Raw genomic sequence first — 11655 nt, forward strand, 5'->3', positions numbered from 1 at the left:
CCTCTGATAATGCACCTCTGCCGAGATTCATTAAGTTCGTGCCCCGATATCCTGCATGTGTCGCTTCCCCGCTCAGGTCCCCGGAGTTCACCTTTTTCTTCCTGGTGCATGTAAGTGCATTGTCCGTGTATAATGTGCTGTGCGGGGAGTCACTAAGATCGTGCGCCCGATATCCTGCATGTGTCGCTTCCCCGCTCAGGTCCCCGGAGTTCACCTTCTTCTTGCATGTAAGTGCATGTAAGTGCATTGTCCGTGTATAATGCGCTGTGTCGGGAGTCACTAAGATCCTGTGCCCGATATCCTGCATGTGTCACTTCCCCGCTCAGGTCCCCGGAGTTCACCTTCTTCTTCCTGGTGCATGTAAGTGCATTGTCCGTGTATAATCTGCTGTGCAGGGAGTCACTAAGATTCTGCTCCCGATATCCTGCATGTGTCGCTTCCCCGCTCAGGTCCCCGGAGTTCACCTTCTTCTCCCTGGTGAATGTTAGTGCATTGTCCGTGTACAATGTGCTGTGCGGGGAGTCACTAAGATCGTGCGCCCAATATCCTGCATGTGTAGCTTCCCCGCTCAGGTCCCTGGAGTTCACCTTCTTCTTCCTGGTGCATGTAAGTGCATTGTCCGTGTATAATGCGCTGTGCGGGGAGTCAATACGATCCTGCACCCGATATCCTGCATGTGTCGCTTACCCGCTCAGGTCCCCGGAGTTCACCTTCTTCTTTCTGGTGCATGTAAGTGCATTGTCCGTGTATAATGTGCTGTGCGGGGAGTCACTAAGATCGTGCGCCCAATATCCTGCATGTGTCACTCCCCCGCTCAGGTCCCCGGAGTTCACCATATTCTTTCTGGTGCATGTAAGTGCATTGTCCGTGTATAATGTGCTGTGCGGGGAGTCACTAAGATCGTGCGCCCAATATCCTGCATGTGTAGCTTCCCCGCTCAGGTCCCCGGAGTTCACCTTCTTCTTCCTGGTGCATGTAAGTGCATTGTCCGTGTATAATGCGCTGTGCGGGGAGTCACTAAGATCATGCACCCGATATCCTGCATGTGTCGCTTCCCCGCTCAGGTCCCCGGAGTTCACCTTCTTTTTCCTGGTGCATGTAAGTGCATTGTCCGTGTATAATGCGCTGTGCAGGGAGTCACTAAGATCGTGCGCCCGATATCCTGCATGTGTCGCTTCCTCGCTCAGGTTCCCGGAGTTCACCTTCTTCTTCCTGGTGCATGTAAGTGCATTGTCCGTGTATAATGCCCTGTGCAGGGAGTCACTAAGATCGTGCGCCCGATATCCTGCATGTGTCGCTTCCCCGATCAGATCTCCGGACTTCACCATCTTCTTCCTGGTGCATGTAAGTGCATTGTCCGTGTATAATGCGCTGTGCAGGGAGTCACTTAGATCGTGCGCCCGATATCCTGCATGTGTCGCTTCCTCGCTCAGGTTCCCGGAGTTCACCTTCTTCTTCCTGGTGCATGTAAGTGCATTGTCCGTGTATAATGCGCTGTGCGGGGAGTCACTAAGATCGTGCGCCCAATATCCTTCATGTGTCGCTTCCCCGCTCAGGTCCCCGGAGTTCACCTTCTTCTTCCTGGTGCATGTAAGTTCATTGTCTTGCGACACAATTTGAAAGTTAGATCCCGCACTCTGTCCAAATCGGTCAGATCGCCCAGCGGCAGCCAACCCCCCCGCCCCCCAATTTGTGTCACATGAAAGCAGCGCGGCTGCGCCACAATCTGATCGCATGCGACACAATCCCCAGTTAAATTACTGTCCCAGCCGTGCAAATCCTGAAAACTTTGGAAAGTCCGACGAAAATGTGTACCCAGACGCTTAGTAAATAAGCCCCATAGTGAGAATAGATAGAACGATGATTAAATTTCTTATGCTAATATTTGTGCATCAACTTATTGTCAAAAAACAAAGAGACAATAAGCTCGGGGTTATACAGACGTCAGTCAGGTGCTCCAACGGCAGCCGAAAACAAGACTAAATTAGACTATTCCAACATTTGTATTTACTAACAAAGAAATCGTCCCGCAACAAGATCAGTGCATTTCCATAACACTGTGAGCCGGGACCATCACATCTACATCTCATGGTCAAATATAGACGGGTCAGCAATATCAGAGACACAAAAAGGAATATTGCCTCATCACAGAGCGTTTGTTTGTCTAATTATGTACATCCTGGACAGATATTATACAGTATAAAGAGCAAAACATAAACTAACACTAGGTAAGTATATCACACAGGACTGTTAGAGATCTTCATCAGCCATTAACGAGGTTGTCCAGTGATAGCAAGTTCGGCCCTACCCACAGCTGATTGGTGGGGTTTCTCCCCTATTGCACCCTAGATGACCGATACAGTGGGGCACATTTACTAAGGGTCTGCACGGTGCATCTTTATCGGCTTTCCCAACTATTTCCGATTTGCACATTTAAGTGGGGTTTTTGGCAAACACAATCAGATTTTGCATGCGACACAAATTGGGGGCGTGGCCAACGAGCAACCAGAAGGATTCTGATTAAACGCGAGATTTACAATTCAAATTGTATCTTAAGACAATGCACTCACATAAAACCGGGAAGAAGAAGGTGAACACCGGGGGACCTCAGCAGTGAAGCGACACATGTAGGAAAATGGATGCCCGATCTTGAAGAATCGCGGTAGACCTCATCCTTGTCGGAGACCGCACCTCGAGGATCGCAACAGGACCGGGTAAGTAAATCTGCCCCAGTGAGTCACCCTTGTGTCCACTGCTCCCAGTGCTCCTCACCCATCACCACTCCATAGGAAGCTGTGCCGCCAGGCTGTAAGTATGGCGAAAGATAGAGCATGTGTGTGCTCACCGTACCATGCCCTGCACAATGCACTCCCGTGGCCATGGCTCCGGGCCCTGGGTCCCCACCAGAGCCGTACCACAGAAGCAGCAGATCCAATGCAATATTGCACCACGTGAACAGGACTTGATGTGAACAATGCTCACCATGTGTGAACAGGTCTTGAATACTCACTTTTCCATGGGGTTGCAGACACTAGCTGAGAGGAAGTAGGTGGCCACTATATGTGGTGAGGTGCTGGTGGGGACCCGGGGGCCCAGAGCCATGGCGGCTATCCCTGCCAGTATGGGTGCTGGGGGGCAACTGGGTCTAGGTCCCTGCTGGTGCTGTGTTGCAGTGGAGATGGAAGCCATGTGATGCAGCACTTAATAGTGTAGGGACCTACTACAATGAGGTCAGCGTGAAGTGGTTAGTGGGCTTATGCCCTTTTGGTGTGACACGTGGTGCAGGTAGTATTTCATGAAAAGCTTCTTTTGAGGTCCTTATTAGAGATGAGCAAACATACTCGTCCGAGCTTGATGCTCGATCGAGCATTAGCGTACTCGTAACTGCTCGTTGCTCGGACGAGTATTTCGCCAGCTCGAGAAAATGGCAGCTCCCGCCGTTTTGCTTTTTGGCGGCCAGAAACAGAGCCAATCACAAGCCAGGAGACTCTGCACTCCACCCAGCATGACGTGGTACCCTTACACGTCGATAGCAGTGGTTGGCTGGCCAGATCAGGTGACCCTGGGATAGACTAGCCGCTGCCCGCGCTGCTCGGATCATTCTCTGTCTGGATGCCGCTAGGGAGAGAGCTGCTGCTGGTCAGGGAAAGCGTTAGGGTGTTCTATTAGCTTACTGTTAGGCAGGAGTGATTCTACAACAACCCAACAGCCCTTCTTAGGGCTACAATAACGTTATACTTTTTTTTTTTATTTGCTTGTGGCTGGGCTTGCTGGCACTAGTAGTGCAGCTAGTACCATATTGTGAGGAATTTGCAGGGGGACTTGCTACCGTTGTGTTTAGCTCTTAGTGACACACATATCCACCTCAAACACCAAAGTGGGAAAATTTATTAGGGGTTTGATTAGAATTAGGCACAGTCTGTCAGTTTCTTTTTATTTTACGTTTATTTTTTTAATAACTCAGTGTCATCTCATCTTGCATAGTAGTGTGCTTTAATACTTGGCTAGAAAATAGCCATAGGAGAATCCAAACGGCTTACTTACGCCTACAGTAGCGTTATATATATTTGATTTCTGGTTGATCTGCTGGTGGCTGTACTTGCTGCAGTGCATCTACTAGCAAATTGTGAGCAATTTGGAGTGAGACTTGCGACCACTGTGTTTTGCGCTTAGTGACGCACATATCCATCGCAAAGACCGAAGTGGGAAAATTTATTAGGGCCCGGGGTTGTATTTCAATTAGGCACAGTCTGCCATTTCCTTTTTTATTTTACGTTTATTTTTTTCATAACTCAGCGTCATCTCATCTGGCATAGTAGTGTGCTTTAATACTTGGCTAGAAAATAGCCATAGGAGAATCCAAACGGCTTACTTACGCCTACAGTAGCGTTATATATATTTGATTTCTGGTTGATCTGCTGGTGGCTGTAGTTGCTGCAGTGCATCTACTAGCAAATTGTGAGCAATTTGGAGTGAGACTTGCAACCACTGTGTTTTGCGCTTAGTGACGCACATATCCATCGCAAAGACCGAAGTGGGAAAATTTATTAGGGCCCGGGGTTGTATTTCAATTAGGCACAGTCTGCCATTTCCTTTTTTATTTTACGTTTATTTTTTTAATAACTCAGCGTCATCTCATCTGGCATAGCAGTGTGCTTACATACTTGGCTATAAAATAGCCATAGCAATAGGATAGCATCGTTTGGTTTTAAAAACTAAAAAACACACAAAAAAAAAAAACCACAAAAAAAAGTTAAAAAAAAAATGAAAGTTATAACTCTCATTTTCAAAATGTTTAACCCGAGGGCTAGGGGTAGAGGACGAGGGCAGGGACGTGGGCGTCCAACTACTGCAGGGGTCAGAGGCCGTGGTCCTGGGCGGGGTGAGACACCACCTGCTTATGAGGGAGCAGGGGAACGTCTGAAGTTACTGGGACTCGTGGTAGAGCACTGTTGAGGCCAGAACAGTGCGAACAGGTGATGTTGTGGATTGCCGACAATGCTTCGAGCAATTTGTCCACCCATGTCACCGAAATCGGCACTCCTCCAGCTCCTGCACCTCAGCCTCCTCCCCCCCAGTCTGCCCCCTCCCAGGAAAATTTGGCATTTGAACCGGCATACTCTGAGGAACTGTTTTCTGGACCCTTCCCACAGTCACAAACCACTTGTCCGGTTGCTGATGAGCAATTTTCCGATGCCCAGGTTTTCCACCAGTCGCAGTCTGTGGGTGATGATGACCTTGTTGACGTAGTGGAAGAAGTGTGTAAAGAGGTGTCGGACGATGAGGAGACACGGTTGTCAGACAGTGGGGAAGTTGTTGTCAGGGCAGGAAGTCCGAGGGGCGAGCAGACTGAGGGATCGGAGGATGATGAGGTGACAGACCCAAGCTGGGTTGAGAGGCCGGGTGAACACAGTGCTTCTGAGACGGAGGAGAGTCCTCGACCAGAACAGGTTGGAAGAGGCAGTGGTGGGGCCAGACGGAGAGGCAGGGCCAGAGCTGGTGCATCAGCGCCAAATGTCTCAACTAGTGAAGCTCCCGTGGCGAGGGCTCCTGCGGCGAGGGCTAGATTTTCAGAAGTCTGGAGGTTCTTTAAGGAAACACCGGATGACCGACGGACTGTGGTGTGCCACATTTGCCAAACCAGGATCAGCAGGGGTTCCACCACTAATAGCTTAACTACCACCAGTATGCGCAGGCATATGAATGCTAAACACCCCACTCAGTGGCAACAAGCGCGTTCACCTCCGGCCGTGCACACCACTGCTCCTTCCCCTGTGTCAGCTGATAGTCAGCCCCCTGCCCAGGACCCTGCCACAAAAACCCCATCGTCGCCTCCACGATCCTCCACAGCATCCACCAGCGTTCAGCTCTCCATACCCCAGACGCTGGAGCGGAAACGCAAATATAGTGCAACCCACCCGCACGCCCAAGCCCTTAATGTGCACATCTCCAGATTGCTAAGCCTGGAGATGCTGCCCTATAGGCTAGTAGAGACCGAGGCCTTTCGCAGCCTCATGGCGGCGGCCGCCCCTCGGTATTCGGTCCCCAGCCGCCACTATTTTTCCCGATGTGCCGTCCCAGCCCTGCACCAGCACGTGTCAGACAACATAATCCGTGCCCTGACCAACGCCGTTTCTGACAAGGTCCACCTGACCACGGACACGTGGACGAGTGCTGCCGGGCAGGGCCACTATATATCGCTGACGGCACATTGGGTTAACTTGGTGGAGGCTTGGACCGAGTCTGACCCTGCGGCTGGTCATATACTGCCGACGCCGAGCATTGCGGGGCCTACCTCGGTCCAGGTCTCAAAGGCCTACTATGCCTCCTCCTCCTCCCACCCCTCCTCCACCTCCTCCTCCGAACGACCATCCGTGGGCATGGCGCCATCAGTCGGTAGCTCTAGGCACAGCAGCAGTGCCGTCGCTAAGCGACAGCAGGCGGTGCTCAAACTGCTGAGCTTAGGCGATAAAAGGCACACCGCCGAAGAACTATTACAGGGCATCACGGCGCAGACTGATCTGTGGCTGGCACCGCTGAACCTGAAGCCAGGCATGGTTGTGTGTGACAACGGCCGTAACCTGGTGGCGGCTCTGCAACTCGGCAGACTGACACATGTGCCATGCCTGGCCCATGTGTTAAATCTGATAGTTCAGCGTTTCCTCAAGACATATCTCAATTTGTCTGATTTGCTCACGAAGGTGCGCCGCATCTGTGCGCATTTCAGGAAGTCCAGCACAGATGCTGCCACTCTCAGGGCAGCGCAGCGCCGCCTCCAACTGCCCGCTCACCGACTGTTGTGCGACGTGCCCACGAGGTGGAATTCAACACTGACCATGTTATCCAGAGTTTACCAGCAGCGCAGAGCGATTGTAGACTGCCAGATGTCAACTTCCACCAGAACTGGAAGTCAGGTCAGTCAGCTTCCTCAAGTCTACAATGAGGAGTGGACGTGGATGTCTGATATCTGTCAGGTGCTGAGTAACTTTGAGGAGTCAACACAGATGGTCAGTGGCGATGCCGCCATCATCAGCCTCACCATCCCGCTGCTTGGCCTGTTGAAAAACTCTCTGGTCAGCATGAAGTCGGAAGCTTTGCGCTCCTCACAAGAGACGGGGGAAGAAGATTCCCTTGTTGATAGCCAAAGCACCCTTAGGTCTGTTTCTCAGCGCATATCGGAGGAGGTGGAGGTGCAGGAGGATGAGGAGGAAGAGGAGGAGAATGTTGGCGAGACACAAGAGGGGACCATTGTTGAGTCCTCCACTGTTCAGCGTGTATGGGCAGAAGAAGAGGAGTTGGAGGAGTTGGAGGAGGAGGAAATGGACAGTCAGGCCAGTGAGGGGAGTGAATTCTTACGCGTTGGTACTCTGGCGCATATGGCAGATTTCATGCTAGGCTGCCTATCCCGTGACCCTCGCGTTCAAAGAATTTATTCCAGCACCGATTACTGGGTGTTCACTCTCCTGGACCCACGGTACAAGCAAAATCTTTCCACTCTCATCCCTGGAGAGGAAAGGAGTGTGAGAATGCATGAATACCAGCAGGCCCTGGTGCACAAGCTGAAACAGTATTTCCCTTCTGACAGCGCTAGCGGCAGAGTGCGTAGTTCTGCGGGACAAGTAGCGAGGGAGAGTAGGCGAGCAGGCAGCTTGTCCAGCACTGGCAAGGGTACGCTTTACAAGGCTTTTGCCAGCTTTATGTCACCCCAGCAAGACACTGTCACCTGTCCCCAGTGTCGGCAGAGTAGGGCTGATCTTTACAGAAAGATGGTGAGGGAGTACGTAGCTGACCATACCATCGTCCTAAATGATCACACAGCTCCCTACAACTACTGGGTTTCAAAGCTGGACATGTGGCACGAACTGGCGCTGTACGCCTTGGAGGTTCTTGCCTGCCCTGCCGCTAGCGTCTTGTCCGAGCGGGTTTTCAGTGCAGCTGGTGGCATCATCACCGATAAGCGTACACGCCTGTCGACTGACAGCGCTGACAGGCTGACGCTTATCAAGATGAATAAAGCCTGGATTTCTCCTAATTTCCAATCTCCAGCAGGTGAAGGAAGCTCAACCTGAATAATTTATCCACTCCTCCTCCTCCTCATTTTCCTCCTTCTCCTCCTCTTTGTACAGTAAAGCAGAGGAAACTGGCTATTTTTTGACAGGGCCCACTGGCTCTAGCTATAGTACTTTATGCATTTAATTTTTATGGAGGGCCACCGACCCGGTCCTCTGTTTTAAACAATTGTTGGGAGTGCCACATACAGGCACTCAATCTATTCAATTTTTCTGGAGGGCCACCTTCCTGCTCCTCTGGTTTGAAAACTTTTTTGGACTGCCACATACAGGCACTCAATCTATTCCATTTTTTCTGGAGGGCCACCTACCTGCTCCTCTGGTTTGAAAACTTTTTTGGACTGCCACATACAGGCACTCAATCTATTCCATTTTTCTGGAGGGCCACCTACCTGCTCCTCTGGTTTGAAAACTTTTTTGGACTGCCACATACAGGCACTCAATCTATTCCATTTTTCTGGAGGGCCACCTACCTGCTCCTCTGGTTTGAAAACTTTTTTGGACTGCCACATACAGGCACTCAATCTATTCCATTTTTCTGGAGGGCCACCTACCTGCTCCTCTGTTTTGAAAACTTTTTTGGACTGCCACATACAGGCACTCAATCTATTCCATTTTTCTGGAGGGCCACCTACCTGCTCCTCTGGTTTGAAAACTTTTTTGGACTGCCACATACAGGCACTCAATCTATTCCATTTTTCTGGAGGGCCACCTACCTGCTCCTCTGGTTTGAAAACTTTTTTGGACTGCCACATACAGGCACTCAATCTATTCCATTTTTCTGGAGGGCCACCTACCTGCTCCTCTGGTTTGAAAACTTTTTTGGACTGCCACATACAGGCACTATCCAAATTGAATTGTCTCCATAGCAGCCTCCACACGTTGTCTCCATTGCTACCTCCAAAAGTCGTCCATATAGCTGCCTCCATACATCGTCCCTTTATCAAACGTGCTGTGTCAGGGAGAATTTTGGGTTGTTTTCATGGCTTCCACAACAAACTTGTTAACTTTGTCGCCACCTTGCTGTGTAATCCTCAAAATATACTGGCAAACTTTTACCATGTACGGATATTATTTCAGCGCTTCTTGCGCATCTGTTTACATTCCCCTCACCCGCCATATCCCAAACTTATAAGAACGCTACTACACTTGATCTTATACAAAAGGTTCTTAGAAGTGCTGTTTGGGGAGTAGCCTAGAGACAGGGGCTTGGATTGGCGAAAGCTCGCCTGGCAGCGGAGCGCCAGCTCCATGCCAAGATCCAACTAACATAGTTTTAACTGCAGCACCTTTAATCTACTACTAGTTCACTGCCTCCATACATGGTCCCCTTATCAAACGAGCTGTGTCAGGCAGAATTTTGGATTGTTTTCATGGCTTCCATGTTAACTTTGTCGCCACCCTGCTGTGTAATCCACAAAATATACTGGCAAACTTTTATCATGTACCGATATTATTTGAGCGCTTCTTGCTCACCTCCTTTGGTTCCTCTCTGCCACCCATTGGTTTGAAGCCTGAGTCCATTTAGGGTATGTTGCCATGACACTCTCTAGCCTGCCGCTGCTGCCGCTGCCTCTGCATGCCGTCCCCTATAGTGTCAGGGTCAATTATTGGATGTTTTAGATGCTATCTAGCCTCATTCGGTCACTCTGTCATGGCCATGCTGTTGCCCATAATTTTGGCATAATGGTGCATTTAAGCAGCCTCAGAGGCATCCATGCATGCTGCCCCTGCTGTTTCCTGTCCATTTCCGTGGTGTTTCCATCCTTTTCTGAGGTTCCCAGGTGTTTGGCCAAGCTTCCCTGTGCAGAGCCTTGGTCCCCTTGAAAAATGCTCGAGTCTCCCATTGACTTCAATGGGGCTCGTTACTCGAAACGAGCACTCGAGCATCGGGAAAAGTTCGTCTCGAATAACGAGTACCCGAGCATTTTAGTGCTCGCTCATCTCTAGTCCTTATGCCATAATTCCCTGAAATAATTTTTAAGAACCTTCCATCAATCTCTTTCTTGGTTGTTGACCTTTGTGACAATTCGCCCTGTCTGTTCCCCTAATAATGGACTTATTAGTGTTCCCACTACCAGCACCTGTCTGACCTTGCCTGTGCTCCCATTCCCTTTCTTACTGCAGCAGACAGTTACTAGAGGCTGTGTTTCACTGCAGCATCGCTACCCCTGTGGTGATACATGTAGGAGCCCCCCACCCGACACTGTGGGCCCCATAGCAGCTGCTATGGCTGCTACCACTGTAGTTACGCCCCTGCTACCAGTGCAGTCTCTAGGTCATTGGGCCAACATTTGCGACTCCCTGCCAAAATATTGTTGAAAGCTGCAGAACCTTATAATATACAGCTGCTGTAGAACCTCATTTAAAACCCCCTATATTCTACAGAACCTCCTCATACATACCTTAGCTAATACTAATGCCGCACTTGCGGCTGCAGCTCACAGTCCACAGCTCAGCTGCTACACAACCTCACAATACACCTTCCAATGCTGCTGAACATTATAATGAGAACGGCTGTGCAGTGATCTTTGTCTCTGGGCAGGCTGTGTATTCTCGGAGGGGGCAGGTTGTGTATACTAGGATGGGCAGGCTGTATATACTGAGGGGGAGGCTGTGTATACTAGGGGAGGCTGTGTATACTGGGGGGGCAGTTTGTGTATACTAGGATGGTCAGACTGTATATACTGGGGGGACAGGCTGTTTATACTGGGGGAGGCTGTGTATTCTCGGAGGGGGCAGGTTGTGTATACTAGGATGGGCAGGCTGTATATAATGGCGGGGAGGCTGTGTATACTATGGGAGGCTGTGTATACTGGGGGGGCAGGTTGTGTATACTAGGATGGGCAGGCTGTATATACTGGTGGGGAGGCTGTGTATACTAGGGGAGGCTGTGTATACTGGGGGGGGCAGTTTGTTTATACTAGGATGGGCAGACTGTATATACTGGGGGGACAGGCTGTTTATACTGGGGGAGGCTGTGTATACTGGGGTGGGGGAGCTGTGTGGTACTGGGGTTGGCGTAGCTCTATATACTGTCCATGGAGGAGTCTGTATATAGGGGCTGCATTTTAATTAAGCTGGGTGGCCTTATAAGAAGTAATGTATATCATTTAATTTGTGAGTGTATACATGGGGGCTGTTATAAATAAATTAAGGAAACTGTATATAAGTTGGGTGTGTATGTAAATTAGCAGGGTGCTGAAGTTCAGGGGGCCTGCTATATATTATACAATGTGGTAGCTGTAGATACTATACATTTTTAGGGGGAATATAAAGGATGTTTATGAGAATAGTGTTCAGTCATGTTGTAAGGATAATACATATTGGGAACACCCTCCATTATACTGTAAGTGACTGTGGTATTTTTATGAGCGTAGTGTGGAGTTGTGCTGCATAGAGCTGAAGACATTTGACTGTGAAGTCAGCAGAAATAAACCATGGCTGTGAGAAATCGTAAAGACGTCCACTTCCTGATGTAGCAGATCATCACCTGTACTGTGTCTATGTATACCCTGCTGTGCTGTGTCTCTGTATATCCTGCTCAGCTGTGTCTCTGTATATCCCGCTGTGCTCTGTCTCTGTA

This window comes from Engystomops pustulosus, chromosome 9, assembly GCF_040894005.1.
Source record: "Engystomops pustulosus chromosome 9, aEngPut4.maternal, whole genome shotgun sequence".
Lineage (NCBI taxonomy): Eukaryota > Metazoa > Chordata > Amphibia > Anura > Leptodactylidae > Engystomops > Engystomops pustulosus.